The 22,181-nt window shown below is 41.1% G+C and overlaps 1 protein-coding gene across 6 annotated transcripts in view; it reads left to right on the forward strand.

The window, feature by feature from the left end:
• Positions 1–22,181, forward strand: part of PAG1 (phosphoprotein membrane anchor with glycosphingolipid microdomains 1) — a 118,251-nt gene that overhangs the window by 64,377 nt on the left and 31,693 nt on the right. Inside the window, exon 3 of one of the 6 annotated variants that reach the window (XM_068932444.1) lies at positions 3,507–3,566. The exons of 4 other annotated variants lie outside the window; for them this stretch is intronic. The gene's annotated coding sequence lies outside the window, so the exon portion shown is untranslated. Of the gene's footprint in view, positions 1–167; positions 450–3,506; positions 3,567–22,181 lie in introns of those variants that run through there. One more of the 6 variants, XM_009689445.2, reaches the window with a different exon arrangement.

Raw genomic sequence — 22,181 nt, forward strand, 5'->3', positions numbered from 1 at the left:
AGTATTCCCACTATTGTACGTCGCATCTCATCCCGAGATGCGAGAACGCCTCCAACGTCTTGACACTCATTTACTCCTTTTTAATATAATGAAGCGTTGGCTAATCAAAAATACATAAGCATTTTTCTCCCGTCAGTTCTCCTCAGACTACTCCAAGAAGAAGAAAAAGTGCAGGGCTGTACATGAGAGTGTCTTTGTGATACTAGTCAGTGGCGGCCCTGACAGAGCAGGCATTGTTTGCTCGCTGTAATAGGCTTGGCAGCCAAATAAGGTAGAGATCTGTGCCGCGCATACAGAATCGGAAAGTAGCAGAGGACAAGCATCTAAAAATTCCTACCACTGGAGTAACTAGAAGAAGGAGTTTCAAAATGTGCCGCTAACAGCTTGCTGTGGGGTCTTCTGTAGAATAGAAACGTAGCCCTGGAATGAAGAATCCTTGTTAATTGAAGGTAATCTTTTTGTCTTTATAGGAGCATGTTAGTTATTGCTGCTGTTGAGTTATTAACTGAAATGTATACAGTAAGACCAGAAGTTGTGAGGTCTGCAGTATTCTTGAGAAGAATAGAGACTTTAGAACAAATAGTAGCTTCATAGTTGCATCTTGCTGCAGCTGAGGGTTATTGAAGTTTGTCTGTTCCCCTTTATGTGCATTTAGCTCACATTACCATTAATGAGAAAATCTGTACGTGTTCCCATCAGAGGAAGAAAAGAGCATTTAGTCTCCTTCTCTAGCTTTCGTATTTTTTAAGCCAGAAGCTACTACATATATGCAATATTAAATGGGTTTTGCTAATAGAAATACGTTAACATGTTGCCATTAGGCAAGGTAACTACCTCTTCCTATTACCAGAGACAGTTCCTCACCCCTGCGGGTACTCCATGTGCTCCAAAACATTCTGTACCGTAGTAAAAAAAAATCCACATACCTCAGCAGAAAAATCGTTGTTGCGTTTATTAACCGATTCTTTTCAGCCACTTTTTGACTACGAACATTACACAGACTGTGCTGAAAAGATTTTATGTTGTCGTGCAGACGTTTCTCCCGTGTTCCTACTCCATCAGTGACGTTTTTAGTGGGGTTTTTATTATTATAATTTATCTGTTTTTAAATTAAAGATAGATTTTTGTCTGAACACTTCTTCAGGTTTTTTGCTGTTCTCATTGCTTTCTGTCCCTTATAGTTCTTGAGTGTGTTTTTGAGAGTTTGTGCTGCCATTTGGGTTTTGGATTATAAACATGGTTTTAAAAGTGAATGCCGTGTAGCTTTGGCATGTCTTCATTTTGTGTGGCCGGGTTGGTGGGCTTTCAGTGAGTGCTGACTCTGCTCCACTCAGCATCCCTTAATAGGTTGAACACCCCAAATCTGGAGTACATCCTATCACAAATGACTTTTGAAAGAAGGTTTTTGCTTGTTTGTTTGTTTTTTGAAGGGAGGAATAGAAAAGAGGAGAGTGTCTTTTGTGCGTTGCTGGGTCTTGCTCTTCCCTGCCAGCGTGCATTATGTAGCAGCACAGTTTGTTGCGTGTAATTGGGAAGAACATAGCTAGTACCTCCTGTTTGCCTGATGGCATGTACTGATCCCAGCGGACAGACACAGCTTTTGTGCTACTGTTTGGGTTTTATTCTTGAGGGAGCAACTGTTCCAAAGAATAAACACGCTGCCTTATATGAGAAACTCTGGAAAACATCCTGCTAGTGACAGTGGCAGCCGTTGCCTATCACTCTGGACATCCGTCTGCCAAAAACAGTAGGATTTGCTAGCTGACCAGCCAAGGGCGAGGTGCTGCAAGCTGGGTACCCGCTAGATAATTGTCAAAGCGGGCCAGCGAGTCGGGAAGTCCAAAGGAAATAGTGTTTGTCCATAGGCAACAGTGAGGTTGCTAACTACTTGCTCAAAATGCGGTACCTGGGCTTCTCCTGGCCACCAGCCCAGGGATTTGTGTCATCCCCTTCGTGCACACATGTAAACCCTGCTAATCCTTGCAAAACCTGGCGAGCTGCTTGGCGGTGGGCTTGTGTCGGACGCAGTGTGGGCCTGTAACGAGCCCGTTAGTCTCTCGCCGTCAGCTGGGCAAGTTGCTCTGCTGTGCCGTCCCGAGCTTCGTGCGCGACCTGCACCTTCCCCTGGTGCGGAGGATGGGAAAACCAGGGAGTCCACGCTCAGAGGCTGCTGAGGCGGTCGCTGGCCCTGCTGATGGGCTCTGGGTTTGCTGATGGCCATGAGTGTTTGATGAAGAGATTTTGGGAGGCGGAGCGGGGAGATGGACCCATCCAGGCAGCAGCCGCAGCAGCAGCCCCACTCGGCGCCTTGGAGTCCCTCAGGCGGCTCAAAAGCGAAGGGCAAAAAAATGAACTTTGGGGAGCACCTCTCCGTGTCACCGGCACACTTAACCCTTGTGCTGGCATGAGTCATGGCACGAATCCCAGCCCTGTGCAGGTCGCAGGAGTGGTTTTTGGCTGGTTTTGAGGAGAAAAGAAGTAACGCGGACACGCGCGCTCTCCTTTTGCGCGTCCCCAAGACCCTCCCTACGGGTAGGTGGACACCGCGACACATGCACCGTGTTGCTGGTGGGCTCCAGCACGGGGGCCGCATCCCCACTTTTCAGCCGTGGCAGCCATGAAGCGGGTCTGGAAGGAAGAGGCTAGACTGTGTGTCTTGCCGTTTGGATGATAACCTCAGCGTTTAAGTAGTGCCATCAGTAGCATGTCAGAAGGAAGGATAAACCCCCGGCCCTTCGCGCTGCAGAGAGGCGTTCCAGACAACACCTACTATGATAAAGAAGGACAATTAAAAATAATAGTACGCATATTTAGGCTTGCGTAGTTTTTTATCTATCAAATGAGGGGTATTTAAGGCCATTACCTTGAGAAGAAAGAGCAGTGAGGCCCGAGATTAGATTCTGTGTGTCTGAATGAGTTTCTCGTATATGGGACCAGCAAGTGCGGAAATCCCAAGTTAGAGCTTGTCTGCACAAATACAAAAAAATGGAACCAGAATAATTAAAAGGGATGCAATTCATCCCATTTTTTTCGGTGGATGCTCCATGACAGGCACCCATATCAGGAAATAAAAATGTAAGTGGATGAATGTGGTTTTAAGTTAAACCAAAGTTGGTCATTTATTACTGTGCAAATGCTGGCTTAGACTGGTGGCGAGCCTGTTATTTTACTTTCGCTGCTGTGTTTTAATTGGCAAAGACTTGCATAGTTCTATTCAGTCTGTTAGTTTAAAAAAGTGGAACAAATATGTCTCCCACACATAAAACTATTCTGCTTAAAGTTCATTTGCTGCATGGCTAGTTTATGCAGAGACTTTTATCACCCATTTCCTCTGGAGTAAGCAGGCAGGGTCAATTTAAAATAGATAGCTTTTGCTTACGTAATCAACTTTCATCTTTTGTGTATGTATCTGTAAACAAAAAGATGCAGCTGAGTTTGTCATGTATGTAAGAACAGGCGTAAGCGTTCTGGTCACTTCTTAACCAGTACTTCATTTGTCAGCGCAGAAGCTTTTGCTTCCCCTTTGGGAAAACCTGTATGAAGACTTGGGTGGACTTTGCTGTAAGGTAAGAAATCCACCTACTGAGCGTCTGGATTTTGAAGTTCTTCTTTCTATTTTTGCATTGTTACTGAGTTCCCATGTGATAAATTATTTCACACTGAGTCTATTTGGGTTTTGAAAAGATTTGCATATTTATTCTTTATTCTTCTGTAGTAATGCATATGTGACCAAAATTAACTGTTTACTGTATGGATGGTAATCATTCTTAAATTATATCGGAATTTACTGTCACATGAAGTTTTATACGCCTACTTTTTTTCCTGTTAGCCCCATTCTCCTAGGGCAGAGGGCCATGCTGTGTGTTCTGCATACCTCTTCATGCAGCAGGTCTCTCTGCAGCATCAATCACTGAAATATGTTCAGCTTTTAAGCGTTAGCTTAAGAGAGTCCAGTGTGTTTTCTGATTCCCAGGAGCACCATCACTTTGAGGCCTTCCCCTACCAGCTTTGCTCTCACCTTTTGTTCTCAACTTTGTATTCATTTCTTTTCTAGATTTTCTCCTCTCTCCCAAAGTGCTGTCTTTCTTCGGTACAACCGCTCTTTGTCCACTCGTTCTGGAGAGAATTTGGCTTTTTTAGCGCTGCCAAGCAAGAAAATGGTAGGGAGTTTGTGTCTTGCTCAATAGCAGCCCTCTCCTTCTCTGCCCGCTTTCAGACACAGTATGCTTGAGATTTTTTCCTGCAGACAAGTTGATGCTAAAACAGCATCAGTCTTGCCTCCACGCCCAGTACCTACATGTGTGTTTTAGTCCACCTCATGCATGGAGTGAACAAATAAATGAATAACAGAGGAAGAATCTATGTGAAATATGACGACTGGAAAATGCATAGCTTTTCAAGGCAGATGCATTAGTTGTGATTTGGGGTCCTAAAAGATAGACTTTCATGCTGTAATGCAGTGCTAGACAGGTCGTGCAGACTGCGTGGATGATACTACAAAGGTCCATCAGTGTTGTTACAGTACAGCTATGCTGCTTGTTTCCCTAATCTGCCTGTTTAGAGACACCCAGAACATCCATCTTAATCATCTATTTCCGCTGTACAGTAGATGCAGGAGGAAATACGGCAGAGAGCCATGTCACTGGAAAAATGCATCATTTGAATGTGCAATGTAAATATTTTAACTAACCAAACGTAAGCACGATTTTGCCTTTAGTATGGGAAAAGACTATCACAGAAAAACTCGCTGACCCAAGAGTGACCCTGTATAAATGAGATACAAAATTGTGTTCACACATTTCAGTAATCAAAATAGAGTGGTTAATGAATTGTCTGGTGTGAAATGAATTCCAAATACAAGTGTGCCTGACACAAGGCAATCAGCAGTCGCTGCTGTATTAACTCTAGAAGGCAGGACTTTCCAGGTTTTCCTGAAGTGCCTTATTTCATTCACAGATTTGCTGTGAGGTTTTTTGGTTGGTTGATTCAAAGGAGAACAGAGTTCTTGGGAAGCCTAGAGCAACTGCTCATTAGCTCTGCCTGTGCTGAGTTTGGAAGTGCTTGAGGACAGCCCTTTATGGGTGGTGCTCATACCCAAGTCACAGAAGGGGTTGTAAGCAATTGCAAGATGCCAGTGATATTTCAAGATAGAGCAACATGCCGCTGAGAAATTGAGGGGCATATCCGAAAATGAGTTAGAAACATTGGTTACTGTTGAGTGAATGATGAGTCTGTAGTATATTAAAAAGGAAAAAATCCTGTGGCCTTTTTGTCTCTCTCATGAAGATGGAGAATTGCTGTTTGCTAAAAAACAGAGAAGGGGGTTAATTTTCCTGCTGAATAAGGTCCTGAAGAACAGTGCTGTAGCACAGCATACAGAATCCTTCAGATACCACTCGTCTTTATCAGAGAGTAAATGCCAAGAAGTTTAGACCCTAAATGGCCTTTGCCCTTTTTTTTCAGATTCCTAAGTAGATGAAACATCTGGAGATTATTTCATTGGCTGGTCAGTAGATTGTTAATGCTAGAATAGGAAGAAATGATACAGAGGATTTGACTAGAATCCATGGTTCATGAGAAATGAATTAGAGACATCTTATGCCAGTAGGCACAGATCTGAGTAAATTTTCGAGCCAGAAGCTTTCGTTAGTGGAACAGCTGAGGGATATTTTTTTAAATTGATTTTTGTTACTATTACCTAAAATGGGTAATATATTGGCATCTGCCTTACCTTTGCTGCTACTTTGCTCTAATAGCTGGAAGCTTATATTTACGCATTAGCCTCAGAGCTTAAAAATGTCAATCCGTAGGTTAAAAACCTATATTGATTTTTGTCATTCTTCTTGTTAAGGAGGGACAAGTGGAAGCACAGGGAAAAGAAGAGGGAAGAGTAGTGCCCCCTGATAAATGCCTTCAGTTGGAGCACAGATTAGTCATGAATAACATAGCCTAAGAGTGTCATCATCTGCTATTATTACTGCAATTTAGCTGTAGCCAAATGAGCAAATCTTTTAAGAGTAAAAATTATCCAAAGAAAGTAGAAGAAGCCAAATAATATATAACTGGAGAGAAAAATACAGTAGCATTTTTTTCAGTACAGTGGAAATGAAGAGCCTTTTTGGTATGGATGAGAATTATTTTGTGTGGGTGAGAATAACTTTCACATTATACCTGAATAAAATTTCTGTTGCTAACAAATGAAGTGTTTTATGTAATAACCTTTTGTAACTATTATCTGGAATATAGACCATCCAAACCTCCTCTGCCTCCCAGACTGATATATTAATTTTTGTGGAAAAGCATGGATTCATTTAAATAAGAAAGAACTCTGTTTTTTCCCTTTAGGAAGAGGGAACTCATTCTGCTGAAGTCCTGTATTGCAATTTAAAAAAAAAAGAAAAGAAAGGATCTAAAACTGCTTGTTTTAGCAAGGGAGAAAGAGGTAACATCAGATTACTTTGTAGTACTGAAATGCGTAGCGCTGCTCTTCTTACAGAAAACAGCACTATGTGGAGGAGGGTTTATGATGGTGGATGGGAAATAAGGAGTTGAAGACGAGGAAAGAGAAGTACAGTTGAAAAACCTTTGGAATGACACTAAACTTCAGGGAGAAAGAGAATTAGATGAAAGAATATGTGAGAGTGGAAATAATGATATGAAGGGGAACATATTGTGCTGTTGAGAACTTTTGGCCTATGTTTTAAAAAGAATTCAGAATATGATCTCCAAATATATGTCTTCGTTTGGGTGGGAGAAGGGGAATTTTTCCATGTATGGTAAAGTGAAATAATAATGCCGTTGCCCCAGCTGTTAAAATAGTTTAAAGTCAACTTCAAACTGATTATTTATTGCAATGTTAAAGTGCAGACTGTTGTGGTCACAAAAAAGAGGGAAGTTGGAATCTGTCCCAAAACGTGGATGAAAGCATAATTTATGCTTCCCGTCGAAGCCATAAACTGTGTGTGTGAGAGGGAGAGAGACCGCTAGCCCAGTCCAGCTCCTTCTCACTCAGTCAGTTAGATAAGACATGGTTTTTAAGAAGCCTCTTTGGATATAATTGTAAGCGAACAAATTTTGAGGCCCAAATCTGCAAGGAGAACTTGGAAGCCTCCATCAAAACCAGCGGTGAATAGAGTGTGTATTTTGAACCTGAAAGCACCGTCTGAGGTTTGCTTTCCAAAGCACGAGGACCACAGTGTCCCAAGGATCTTTGGCACACGCCTAGGAATTTCTTTCTGTAAGGCAGCACTTGTACGGAAGCTGGAAGGCATGCGTGGGAGCCTACATGCCTGCAGTTAGCCTTCAGAAGCCACTTTTTCACCGTGGTATAGTGTTACCTGTGATTTTTGTCTACTTTGTCGTTCCTATGTAACACAGGCTTCAAATTCAAATCTGCATAAACCCTCTCCCAAGTGAAAAACAATAACTTTTAGCTTCAAGTAAATCTATCTGTGCACAGAATTTGTACTTATGCTGTCTATCAGTAGTCATAGACAATCTGCTATCGTTAGACTAAATTAGTTTCCTAGATCTGCTCTTGTGGAGCAGCCAATTCCATTTCAGTGTATCTCAATTAAGTAGAGTATGCTCTAATAGTATTTTACATTTGCATAGCACCTCTCATTCCAGAGTACTTTATAAATCATGTATACTCAACCACACTGACCTTTAGCAGTCCCTTGAGTGCAGGAGAGCAAATATTTTACAGAGCAATATAAACCATAGGAATTTTTGCTGTGTGATGTTGGGCGGGGGGGCACCTATTTATTTCAGAATGAATTATGTGTTCTTACATGTATTACAGCTTCAATTTTTAAAGACGTTTAGTGAAAATTTCACCAAGATAGGGTGCATGGTCCTATGTTTTGTGTACACCATGGAGAAAGAGCTAATCCATCTTCCCAAGACTGAAGTCTTGGAAACATTTCATTCTTGTCTCTAAATGAACATAAAAGTATCGCTACCTCTATACCTTGACTGTTACTTTATTTGTAAATTATCGCTTATTTCTGCAGAAATATGTCAGCCAAAAAGCCTATAGTCTGCATTCCTCCTCAGTTGCTCAGGGTCCTCCCATCTCAAAGCGAGAGGTATAGCAAAGTAGATGCAACAGAAAACCTATTTAATTTCTTCTGAGGGATGCAAATGTAGGTCATCTTCCAGGGTATCAAGCTCAAGAAAATATGCATTGGAAGAGTATATCCAGAGGAAAGATGAGTCACGCCAAGTGAACAAAACGGAAGGGAAAGATGGTTATGTGTTAAGCTTCCTGGCATTTGGTGCCCATTCCCATAACTATGAACAGGGTCATCCAAAGCCCCCTGAGATCAGTTAGTGTCTGTGGGGGTGGCAGGGGTCTGTGAGGAAGGGGTGAGGTCCTTAGGCTACAGCGATGTCCTTTTGTATCACACTGAGGCTCAGTTTATGCGCAGGACTCCCTGGGTGAGGATAGATTGCCTCTGTTTACTTTAGGAAAAGTTCTAGGGAGCGACTTTCCTTATTTTCAGAGAAGAAATAGATAGGCAGCCTGTTCTATCTTACAGTTATTTGCCAAGCTAGCAATTCTGGAGGTTAATTTGGGCCTTATTTAATCTCTTTTTGTAAACAAGACAGGAACATTTCTATTTTAATTCTGAAATTCAACAAATGGATTACAGCGCTGCAGTTAACTGAATACCATGGATGCTAAATCAGTTAATAGTAGATTAAAAGAATCTTTAGGTTTTCAGTGTATTGTTTTGCCATTTATCTCTTTGTAGCTTGTCTGGGTTTAATGTAGTTTATTCTATTTAGTAGCATTACTGAGACAAACCCCATTAAAGTAGGCATTATAGTGCTTGTTTTGATTAGCACTCAAGGCCACTAGATAATGATGCTTAAAAAAATCTTGTGTTTCTCTCATGGTCATTAGCACTGTGATCACCACCAGCCTTCCTAAAGCTGTAAGTCTTTTTTTGTTTTCTTTAAATCCGAGGGCCAACTGTGAATGCCTTTATTATGGTCTGTGACATTTGAACTGAAATATTTATCTCAGAAATAACAGTTCTTGCTCCCTTCAGTGCTAGTAGTTGCCAGAAATGTGATCTTATTTTGTAAGGCTTTATGGTCAGAAACTAGCAGTACTAGCTAATATTTTGTAAAGCTCTGTTTTTGTTTCATTTTATGGCAAAGCTTCCCAGACATTCAAGTATGTATGTGTTCTTCTCCAACAACATCCTGACTAGAGAAAGAAATTTTCACTGCTCCTGCCAGTGCAGGGAGAAGTGTTTCAGTCCAGTCGGCGTATGGGCAATTAAAACAATTTGCTCACATAATGTTTAAAACAGTAGCATGTAATTCCAGGACAAAGCCTCTCAGCACCTCTTCCCAGCACTTGCCTGCAGTCAGAGGATGAGCAGCTGCTATTACATGCTAATGTCTTTAGAGGGTGAATGGCCATTTTAGGACATAACATATTATTAACTCTGTGCAAACAGATGCACTTGCAACCTATTGTAAAGACTTGCCGTCATACGCTCTTTCCTTTACAGGTTTTAGTATTGTTAACCAAGAAGAAAGACAACAGTGGGGAAAAATGATGAGTTTGAAGTGCCTTGCTGAGCTCAGCAACTTGAAGGGTCTTCCTTCGGGTCCGTTCAGCCTTCATGATCTGGCCTCAGGGACCGTACTCCTCGCCGTACACCTGCGAGGAGTTGCCAGCCTCTAACAGCAGAACCGGCTAGCCAGGACAGTTGGCATTTTCCAGTAACACAGCCAGCTCGTTTTACCAGTATTGCTACATTTTAGCTGCTCTGCACCAACACCAGGGCCCCTGGAACAAGAACCTTACCCCAGTCATCATCCTTTCTTCTTGAGGACCAAAGTATTCCTGTCTTTTCGCTAGCTTCCCAACTCCAGGTGCGAGAGCATGGCAGTCCCTTGAGGTCCTCTGAGCTACTCATCAAAGCCTCAGCACCAGCTGACCGCTTGTTTTCATGAGGATATTTCTATTTAGAGATAAAATTTCCCCTCCCACTCTCTCTCTCTCTTTTTTTTTTTTTAAGACTTAAAGACCTTTGTATATGCAAAGGAAATGTAGCGTACGGAGCTTCATCAGCGAGCCTGCCTCTCCCCTGAGCTGGCAGAAGCCCCACAGTAGACTGGATCAAGGTTTGTCTGTATTAAATCTAACAGCCCTTTTGGGTTAGCCCTGACCCACAGCTGATCATCTGATTCAATTCACAAGAGCTGGAAGTAGCGTAAGCCGAGGGTTGTGTGGGAAAAGGACCAAGTGGCCGGGAATGCCACCATGCAGCACAGAGGCACTTCTTTCAGGGGCATTATCAATTTTTTCACGCTTAAAGTGATTGTGAAACTGCTGCAGAAGTGAACCAAATTTCGTTGAAAGTGTTAATCAATTTTTTTGGCTGATTCTCCCTTCTTTCCACCAATATAAGCCTTTTGAGCACAAAAGCCCTTCTTGCCCTACCTTTTATCATATTGCAGCCTGAGTCACCTCAGCTTAATCTGTATTCTTTTGGTTTTGGCTTTTCTGGATAAATTTTGCTCACTAGAGCCTCCAGTTCTACTGTTGGTCTACTACTTGTTTTGTCTAGCATTGCTCAGGATAGATAACTAATGCAGAAGTTAAAATACCATCATGTTAATGTTCATTACTGGGGGTGGAAAGCCTGGTGGTCTTGGAAGCAGTTACACACAGAAGCAGAGCGAGGAAGGAGCTTCCGTGTGGAATAACACTGGATTTAGCATTCAACCCGTCACCATGCTAATTTGATTTTTCCTGTTATTATTTTTATCTGGTTAGTCGCTACAGTTAAATTAAAAAGCATCTCCCAATATCTCTAAAAATAAGTGAACCAGATCTCTAGAAGATATCTTAATGAAATCCATGAAAATGTATTTTTGTCCTCACTTGTGAATACCTGATGAACTGAAAATAATTTCCCACAGTCTGCAATTTCTCCTTATTTTTTTTAATTTATATGCCATTATTGCTGTGAGTAGGGCTTTACAAAACCATGGGGACACAATCTTTGCCCTAAAGAGATTGTAGCTGAAATTAGACACAACATATAACCAATGGCTTCAATAGACAAAGCAGGATTACACCAAATAAAAATGATTCATATTGTGTTTATTGTATACATTGTAAGCTTGTGATAATACAATTATTTAGAAAAGACTCGTTTGTCGCCCCTGAACGGGGTGATTAATGACAAAGCTCTGGAATAAAGCCATCATTAGTGTTTACTGTTTTAAACGAGAAAACCTGAGACACTAATGACTAATCTTTCCTTCCTAAGGGCAATTAAATTGAAGAGCTGCATTTAATGGAGGCAATATTCGCTGGCGTGTTTGACTTTCTAGAGTAGTGTGGCCTCTAAGGATCTTCACTTTGACTCTTTTTAGACCCTTCTTCTGAGCTAGTGACATTGAGGTTGCCTTAGTATTTTATTACATGATGAAGCGTGGACACTTGGGTGCTCTAACTGGACTTTCACGCTTCCTTCACCCTTCATTGTGGGTACACGGTGGATAATAAGGTAGTTTTCACAGAATTTTAAGTTAAGGAGTCTCACTCCACACCTGTAGAGCTCTGTTTCTAATATTTACTGACAGGTACCCGTGTAATATTTTGTTTCTGGAAATAAGCCATAATTATGTATTACATAATTGTCTGAATGTTCCTGAGACTGGAAAGCAAACCAGGCTACCATCCTCATGTTAATACTTTAAGTACTTCTATCAAATCCTCAGGTTTTATTTTGGTGGTCGAATAACTAAACATTCTGTTTAAGGGGACCTTGGGTAATTAATTGAGGTTTGGCCACTATTTCCAGGGGTCTGCTAAAACAGAACTCATCTCCTCCAGTCCAGCTAGCGCGTAGGAGCAACGCCGGCTGGGCAAGAGCATGAGACTGGAAATGCCTGCATGTTCTCAGCCTGTTGTGTGTGTCGGGCGCTTTTTTTTTTGTTAATCTCTTTGCTCGAATACGGAAGGGGGCTGGTGTTCTTGCTCACCTACCCCACAGGATTCTGGTGTGGCTAATTAGTCAATATTTACATAGCTCTGTGAAAACGCTTTAGAAGTGCCAATTATGAATTATAATTATCTTGTGAAGATGATTGGAAGCCCACGCTTGCATGTTGATTCGGGCCATGGGAGTAAACCTTTCAAATAACGAATCTTATTTAAATGCCTTACCTGTTCCTTATCTCTTCCTTTTTTTAAAGGATGATGAGAAACATTAGTTTACCCTCAGGAAAGATCAGGTCTGACTGTTTTTAATAATGAGTTATGTACTTAGTCACAGTAGGTAAATTTACAAACCAAGCAGGACACACTCAGAGATCGATTCTGCCTGTTCAGCAGATGGCTGTACACAATAGGCATCAGGACATGCCTGCTGAGACTATAAAACAAATACTTATAAGTAACATTGCCATGAGCTTGTTAATACAGTGGCAATTCCTATTTTAAACTCTGCAGAGCTCCTACTTTACTTGTATCCCATCTATTTACTGAAGTATAGTAGATATACTCCAGGAAGAGACTCAATCTCAGCAGATTTCTACTGAAGACTGACATTTAAGTTTCGACTTACTTTCACAAAATAGTAACCAATGCTTTGCACTAACCGCAGGGTGCTTGGCTGTTTTTTCTTAGCAGCACGCCAGTATTAACGATGAAGGGAGAATAGCCTGAAAAAAGAAGGCCATGACTTGATTTACAATTTCTGAAATTCCTGGGAACCTTTTGCAGCAAGAATGTTTTTATGTTTTTTCTAAGGTCTCTGAATTTTCTTGTAACTTAATAAAATTTGCTGCTTTGTTTAGTTGGATAATAAAATGCTTTGTTATTTATTTTTCGCTGTGTAGATTGGTTTGGCAAACAGTTGCCTGTAGTGCAGATTTAATATTTAGTTTGAGATATGTGTGTTGATGGTGCATTAAATAAAAAGAAACCTAGAGTTGTGCATAGTTCCACAGAGGGGACCACATTCTGCTTTCAGGTCTTATATGAAAGCAGTTGAGAACAGAATTGGGCCAGAGGCTCCCTGCATACCTAACACCTTACAGTAACATACAATTTTAATGGGTAAAAAGTATGGGGAAGTGAACACTTTTTAAAAAATGTTCATGAAGGGAAAAGAACATTTTTTCTGAATAAAGGTCTTTTGACCTGTTTTTGTCAATCTTATGCTTACATATGTGTATTGTAGCTGCATGGAGATGTTTAAAACAATGTTAATAGGAACCCATACACTGGTGCTCCAGCAAAGGGGTCTTAAACATTTGTGTAACAGCCAGATGCTTGTGGTTTTATTTGCTTTACCTGTTCTTCGCCTGGAGTCCCAAGCCTTGTCAGATTATTAAATGTTACAGGGTCTGTGGTTCTGAAAATTTCTAAAAATCTAGTCATTCATTTTCTGTCATGCCAGCTGGAGAGTATGTGATTCCCTTGAGCTGTTCTGCTTTGAGAAGAGTATTCTGCTGATACTAAACTAACATGTTCCACCTCTGTATAAATCCTTACTTTTTTAAAGAAGGGTTAGTGCTAGCATTCATCTCTTGTGTAGGAAATGATTGCAGAGGTAGATATTTGCATCTGTGTAATGCTTAAGCGAGACATTAATGGCATGAGGTTCAACTGCAGATTAAGACTCCTAAATTTAGGTAAATATCAGCAGGCACTTTCACATGCTGTAGTCATCTAATCTCCCGCTATAGTCAGTGGAGATCAGGGCTCCTTTCAGTTGCCCACCTAGGAGCAGCTAATGCCATTTGAGATGCCCTGGGACACTCGTCATGGTCTCTCATTGCTATTTGAGAAGCATGAGAGTTTCCTCTAGGTCCTGTGCCGTGGCTGCCAGCTCCATCCTGATGCTTTATGTGTCCTAGTGAGTTTACAGTGGCACTTGATAGCTGTGTGTGAGCAACTGAACCAAGGCACTAATCAATGCTGTCAGCAAAAGCTAGAGAGCAGTTGAGGTCACCTGAAAGTAGATGACTACAGGCAGGATTCATCTGCCTGAAAACTGATTAAAATGCACTAAGTGCCATTTTAAATGTCATAGGCTGGCCCCCAGCTGCCATTGGAGGTGGATAGAAATCTCCTGTAGTTACTGAATCAGGCTGTCCATATCTATTGGCGTGTCTCCGTGGGCATCCAGATGTCTAAGATGTCCTTAGGCAACTCAAGTGGTCCTACCTACCTGTGTTAAGGCAACTAAATGTCACCCCTGTTGGCTAGTCAACTGTTTCCCTTGCTGGGCTCCATTGCCGCGAAGCCACTGGGAATACAGGAAGTTCAGATACGTCCTTCACATAGATAGGCTTAGGCATCTCATGCGTTTAGGTGTTGTTCTGTGGAGGTGAATCCCACACGTCACATTGCCTGTGTGACATTTTTCTGAACCTGCATTGTCATCTGAGACTATGTTAATAGATAACAAAACAACTATGGAAGGGTGAAGGGGAAGAAAGGAGAAGAGAAGCGAAAAGACTGTAGTCACTGCCCGGGTTACTGCTATGTGCTGTAACTCAGCCTGTGATTTGAACTCAAATGCATCATGCAGAGTCTCTCCAATCCTTCAGTCTCATCTGCTGGGATACAGAATGACAATGCGGGCAATCGAGCCAAGTCAGAAAGCCGCAGCAGAAAATCAGTATCCTTCAGGTTTGATCACTGGGCAGCAGCAGCAGCAGCATAATAGAATAAAGCGGGCATCCTGAAGTGGGTCAATGACTCTCCTTCTAGACAGCAGTAGATATCATGTGGTAAATGGCTTGTTTTCTGTGTCCATTCAGGCTGACCTTTGAATTTTTCATCATCACTTTGTTTTTGACTTGCCTTCATTTCACCAGTGTTTGCCAGCAATGCTGTCTTTGCCTATTAGCTTTTGTGTACCAGCTGCTGTGCTTTTTAGGGAGGGGAGGGGCAGTTTCCATGCAGATTTGGCTTGCTTTTTTTCCCCTAAACCTTTTTGGTGCACATCAGCATTTTATCCATTTGCATGCACTAGGGGAATGATAGGAGCCATGATCTATTTGGGTCAGTGCATGCCTATATGTAACAACTGCAAGAATAAATTCTCCCTCACCAATCTAGGTTCTCATTCTTGCCCACATAATACCTGTTAGCTCCCTTCTGCTACTTTTAGACCTGTGAAACTGGGGTAAAGAGATTATTCTTTCTGTTACTGCTTTCTTCTAGCCAAACTTAGTCTTATATTTCTCCTGTTGGCCAAATAAGTAGTTGAAATACATAGTAAAGCAAGTAATTTAGCAAGTGTCCCACACTAAGGTCTATGGTTGTGGGTTACTAGTCAGTTGAAAATCCAAAAAGGGTCCTCTGAAAGAATGACATAATTGTTTTTCTGAAAGTAACACATTATTTTGATGCTACATCTAAGAAAAATATAGAGCTGGACAACCACTGCTCTTTAGGCAGTTGTCAAAAAGATCTTTCTACAAAAGGAAGAATTAATTTACTGCTGCCACCATCAAATTAACCTGTAAGTGTTTCAGATTCAATAATGAATGGTTACCTCTTCATTTGTCAATGCTTCCTTTGAAAATCGTGCCATCCTTTTATAGAATCTGATTACTTGTCAATAAAACCATCTCCCTAAGCAGTGGAAAAGGATAAAAAGAGGTTTATTCTCTATTAGTGTTAGGTTATCCTTTAAAATGAGCCACATTCAGGAAGGTATTACACAGGGCTTGAGCATGGTAAATTGTTTGAAGAATAAAGATAAAGCATATGAAATACAGATCTGCTGCTGTCGCTTGGCTCATACAGAGTATTATAGAAGTGATGTAATGGTGAACTGTAAGAGATAGCTAGCTGTTGAAACTGTTGTGTTTTTTTTTACTGTGATAGTACAAGTTCTTAAGCTAACTTCTCATTCTCGCATATATGTTTGTGTCTTGTATGTAGTTAACATTATTTATCATATTTTAGGTAAGCTGTCTTTCTATTTCATCTCTATTATTTAAATTTCCTTCTGAGAGAGTGTTTTCATATATTTCTTGTCATTTTCCTTTTTTATATCTGGTGTGTCTTTCTTCACTGTTTGGGCATCCTAATATTAACAGGTCACAACCGAAGTGATCAACAGGTGTTGATCTCTCTACTGGTAATTTTATAAGGAGCTGATGTGAGTATCTTTGGTTGATATGTTATTATAGAAGAATAATTCTGGAGGAAAGAAGTGTTAAAACAAAAATGATACCAGCATGAGTAATGTTCAGATAATTGCGGGGAGGGCTTTATGATGCTAGGAGCAGCATCAAGCCTCGAGGGTCAGTCAAGAGGTGATGGTTGCTCATGAATAGTCACGTGACAGAGGGGGGCTGCAATATTGCTGCCACCCAAGTTTGACCTTCAAAAAGAGGAGGAAGATGGAGGAGGTGAGGATACACAAGCTTAGGAAGGGAAAGAGGGAGCAAAGACTCGGGAGGGAGACAGGATGACAAAGGTGGAGGTTTCCTGGTCACGCGAGAGAGCTCGAAGGCAATAGCTGTGCTGGTCTGTGCGTGCAGGTGGAATTAGATTAATGCCTCTGGTGTGCGCTCTTTCGTTCTGTGTGTGCACGTGTGTGCATGTGTGTGCTGCGGTTATGTGTGTCTGAACAGCTGAAAGACTCTGCTCAGCTACTGTGCAAATAACGTATTTATTACTGACCAGCTGTATAAAGGTTTCAAGCTTGCAGTCAGCTTTTCTCCTTGCATATTGCCGCTGTAAAACTGTTCTTCTTTTCCTCTAGTCTAATTTGACTCTCTCTCCTGTCTCTGGAGAACAGTTATCCTCTATCCAATTTGATTTTTCATCAAATTTCAGTCTTATTTTTCTCCTTCGAAACCATTCTGCAGACCAGTTTCTGTGGGGAGAAAGTAATGCCTGGGTCAGCACAAAATCGAAAAATGGAAGAAGAAAAGCCAGGTGTGCTATTGATTGTGTGAAGTGATGTGATATTCTACTTGTCTCGCCCACCAGGAATTGCTCACCTGTCATAATGCTTTGGCAGTTCTTAACTCAAAGTAGTAGCATAGCTTTTTGCAGCAGGGATGATGTATTTATCTTTCTCTCTGCAGTGCTACACATAGGTCTTCCTACTAAAAAGGTGCTAATGATAGTAACATGGGAAAGTATAGAGGCAGGGGAAGTCTCACAGCATTAGTAATACTTAAATTGCAGGAAAATTGATGCCAACAGGCAGCAAAAAGAGCAGACTAGTGGAAGAGAAACCGGATTTTTTTTTCAGTCAATTCAGATTGTTAATTGACAGAGTTTACAGGTGACAGGCCAAATTCTGTTTTGTAGTTCTTTCTTACGAGCAGGAGAGCGGTATGTTTATTTGGGATCATGATTTATCCTTGCTAGGGAAACGTTCTGTTTATACCAAGTTCAGATTGCAAAGTGGAAGTTAGTGGATGACATCTAGACTAAAGATTTCCCTTGGAATAACATAAGAAAGTATTTCTTTTATGAAGTCCATTTCCCTTCACAGATGTTTTCTTACCAGGGCTCTTCAGAATAGACCTCTTCATCAAATATCCAGCAGTCAGGAAAAAGTGCCCAAAAATGTGACAGGCAACTGTGTTTGTCTGATATGAAAATGCAGTATTCATACAGAGGTTTTTTTCTGTAGCGTATGAACCAAACATCTCAATTACATCTAGAAGGCGAAGTCCTGGTTTTCATTATCTGTGAAGACTTTCAGAATTACATTAGTTGCAGTTCATTAGATCCTATAATCATGTTTGCCATGTGTCATTATGAGGGAGTGAGGGGTTTGGGTGTGTGCGGGATCCCCGTTTGCAGATCATTCCCACAGGACCAAAGATTAGCTTTTACTGCCTCAGTCCATTGGGATCAAGTCCAGATTTTTGTATTTCCCTCTTCACAGCAGGAAAGCAGACAGATAAAATGCACCCAGTGCCAGGAAGTCGGTGTGGGGAGCAGGAAACAGTTTGGTTTATTTTGTCTTGTTACCCCACGTTCTTGCAGTTGGCAAGTGGGGCGATGTGTGTGCCTCAGCGTGGAGGCAAGGTCGCAGGATATTCTGTAATGTCACAAACAAGGTGTCTTTTTCATTTGCCCCAGCTCTTTGCCTACCCGCTGTTTCCAGTCAAAAGGAAAGAGTGATGTTATTATGCTCTCCTTGAAGAGAGAGATAAATGTATGTGTGTGTGTGTGTGTGTGTGTGTGTGTGTACATATATATAGAAGAATAGGGCATCGATTATATTTTTCTCCAGTGTGCTGAAAAGACTTGGGAGGGGGTTCCAGAACTGGCCTTTTTTCAGAAGAGAAGCGGTAAAGGGTATGCAGAACACCGCGAAACACCTTTTGGAGGGAGATGGGGAGGTGGCTGAGTTTGTAAAACTGTTAATGCCGTTTGCAGAAATTGCAATGAAAAGCTAACACGACATGGACCTATGAAATGAACTGCTCTGTCAGCGCTGCTCCCACCATGCTAACACTTAGCCACATTTTCCATTCTGGTGTATGTCAGCCAAGAAAGGCGATACATAACGAGTATGTCTGAAGACAGTAATTTGAATTGTGCCTGTTGCACAGCACCTTTCCTGGAGAGATCACAAAACATTAATCTCTCTTGCTTTTGCCCTTGATTTTTAGGTATCTCCTCTCCTAGTAAGGTACTAGCTTGGGACTCCAGATATCTGGGATCAGTTCCCATCTCTGCCAAAGATCTCTTCAAGACCACCTAATCCTTGTCTGTCTTGGACTTTTTAGTATAAAGGAAGTATTTCCACAGACATTTTCTCATGTGCTGCCCATCTTATTTAAATAGAACATAAATTCTGTAGGACAGTCTCTAGCAATGCAAAAGGCCTTGCACAGATACACTGAATATTTATGACCTGACGTTCCTGATGAAATACAAATGCTAAGTTGAAAAATTACTTCACTGAATGAATTAGAGTGAATAGCAAGAAGCGTGAGCCTGAAATAGAGCTTCACCTTTACAAAGCACCTCGCATGAACACTTTGGAAAAAAAAAAATTGTCTGTCAATAAGCTAAATGAATGACTGCTTCTTCTTTCATTGCAGAATGTTACACAGCTCAATCCTCACTAATTCCTTTTGCTTCAAGATTATTTAATCTTAAATATAACAAGCGCTTCTGATGTAATTTGTACTCTGCCTCCAAGGACCATCACTTAGCTGTCCTGGAACACTTTGGTCTTACAGACTTTTATATCTATAAATTGTATGCTAGCATAGGCGTTTGGTAATCTTAGTTTATTATGTTTAAAATTCCTTTTGTTAGGATTTTCAAAAAATGTAATGATTTTTATATGCTTAATTTTGGGGGGGGGGGTCCTACTCAACATTAAAAGGCTATAATATCCAGACTGTTGGACACAAGGCATTTTTTAAATTTTTCAGTTTAGGTATATCTATTTTCACTGTAAGTACACATCTAAAATTTCATCAGCCTTACGTTAAGTATTTAACTAAGTGGAAGTCATCTGGTCCTCTGCTGTGATGAGTACAGAGGTGAGTCTCTCAGATGAGACCCCATAGATAGGGTCTGGGTGAATCGAAGCCTATTTTTCAAGAGGTAGACTTATATGAGACGAGTCCTACCCAAAGCGGTAGTTATGTTTCATCAGGGACAGTCAGAGTGTTGTGTTTTGCTGGTGCACATTCTGCAATCTTCAACATTTTTGTAAGTTCAGTGTCTTTTGGAAATCAGAGGTAGCCACCGGAAACGGGCTGTCTATGCACTGTGTTTCATGGGCCTGATTCAGATACCCATTTGTAAAAAATGAAGAGTGAATTTCTGTGGATTTCAGAGGTGGATTTCAGAGGTCTTTTAGGTCAGATTGCAGAGGCAATCTGTGTGTGTGCCTGCTTTCCAGGCTGGGGGGAGTTTCTCTATTTCTATTTTTATTGCCTTGAAAGTATCAGAAGGGTTGCTTGAACCACTTTATGTAAAACGTTGTTGCATTGCAAAGACTAAAAAGGGACTTGGCATGGCAGAATTATAAACAGCAAATTGCAATTATAAACAGGCTGTGTTTAATATGAAATAACTTGAAGTTCCAGGAAAAGCAAAGCTATTAGGAGTAACAGTGTCAGAGCTGGAAAACACTTCACAAAGATAGCTTTCATTTCTATATGCTCTAAAGCATGCAGTAATAGTGATCTAATTACCTCACTGAAGCCAGAAAGCAATATGGGATACTGTGGGGGTGTGGGAAAGAGAATAATATGCTACGATTAAACTATAATCTTTGGCATGGTCACTCATCAGATAAAGCTTTTCTGCTGTAGCATTCGAGCCAGTCATTATTTAGCTGCTAATGGCTGGGGAAAATATGTGGTGGTGTTGCTGTGAGCCGTTTTGCAGAGCCTTGGTTCTCAGTTTCTTCCCAGCAGCTGTCCGGCTGAATGGATACACTGCCTTGGAAAGCCGGGGCCGCAGCTCCCCCTTTTTTTCCTTTGCTGGGCTAGAAGCTATTGTGGGGCTGGTAACCCTCTAGTTCTCTTGTCCCAGCTGTGAAATGGGGGTGACATTATTACCCACCATGAAATGAATCTGTGAGCTTTAAGTTATTTATTTAAAAAGCAATATGTTTAGGACTGCATTTATAAAGTTAGATAACTTTGGCAGTGGTTTGTGAGTGCATGCTTTATACGTAGAAAGACTTTGTGAATACGGCAAATAAGTGTGCTAGCTACATGACAAGATAGGTGCATGATTATGTACATTTATAAAGCCTGGGATGCAGACTGTGTATCACTGGGACATAATCGTGTTTATATGCAATCGTATTTCTTTGAACCTGCCTTTGAAAATCCAGTTTTAGGGTCTGCTAGAAAACCTTGCTGATGACATCTACAGTTTCCTCTTATTTTCCAAAATGTTCACTCTTTTAATAGAAACTCTTCCCCTGCCTTGGAGCACATTCTTGAATTCACATGCTTAATTGTTCATTTCACTTTCTTCTTTTTTCCTGCTTTCCAGAATGTCTTTCCAAGGAGGAGAAAAAGCCCAAGATGCAGGCTAGAGTAGAATTAGGAGCACTGTGAGCATAAGGAGGGACAAGAAATGGGAATTACAGCAGAGGTACAGACTGTGAAGAAGTTAGTAGAAGAAGGAAAGTCAGGCAGTGGGAAATGGGGAAACACAAAATGATATTGCTCAAGCGAGGATACAGCTTAGACAGAGATACACGTTTCTTAAGCAGAACAGGAATTGTCAAGAGTGAGAGTAATTTTCTATGTCTGGAGGCGGCAGTATTGGGAGGAGAAGCACAGGGGAAGAAAAGATGTCCAACGATAGCTCTGAGTCCGTGAAAGTGGGCAGAAAAATTGCTAAACTTGTGAATAGAGAGAGGGAGAAAAATGTGAAGGAAAAATCTAGAAGAGAAAAATCAATTCAACCTTGAAAATGTTGACCTTGAGATGATAAGGTCTGACAAAGCACGACTGTGTTGACTGGCCTGTAATTATGGATAGTTGTGTAGATCAGCATTTATTGAGGCAAAGGCCTTTTTCAATTTTTCTGTAATGGCCCAGATAAAGGGTAACAGAGAGATTTGATTTCTATTTAGGAGATGTTAAGACTTAAAAGTGACCAGTAATTTGAGACTGTTCAGTTTTGCCTTAGATCTGTTTTTGCACTATAGAGCGCGCACACATCCTTTGATAAGCGGGCTCTGATTTCTGTGAAGGAAGATACAAGGGGGAATTAGATCAGACCCTCATTATTCTGCTGTTTCACTGAGCAGAAACATGAGCTCTTCTGAAGGCTTATGATACGCACAGTGTCTGCAAGGCATGTCTGACAACCTCCGACAGCATCGCAGTCCATTGCAGTAATTCATTCCAGCATCAGCCTTTCAGGATCAGGCCGTAATTACGTGCACATCTGGTCTCCTTTAGCATTTCTTGTCTGCCTGAAATAAGAAGTATCTTTTTGCCTTTAATTGTTGTAGTTAAGTGGTTGCTGCCAAGCAAGCAGGCTAAAATGCAACTATACGAGAACACCATTAATCTGACATAGAAAAGGGATTGTCCTTATCTAGTGCATAGGAACCCTAAAAGTGAAATGCAGTAGATACTATAAAGAAATAGGTGCTAAGATCATGGTCTTAATGTTTGTATAGTTCAGTACTGGATCTATATATAAACAGCTA

Source organism: Struthio camelus, chromosome 2 (genome assembly GCF_040807025.1).
Source record: "Struthio camelus isolate bStrCam1 chromosome 2, bStrCam1.hap1, whole genome shotgun sequence".
NCBI lineage: Eukaryota > Metazoa > Chordata > Aves > Struthioniformes > Struthionidae > Struthio > Struthio camelus.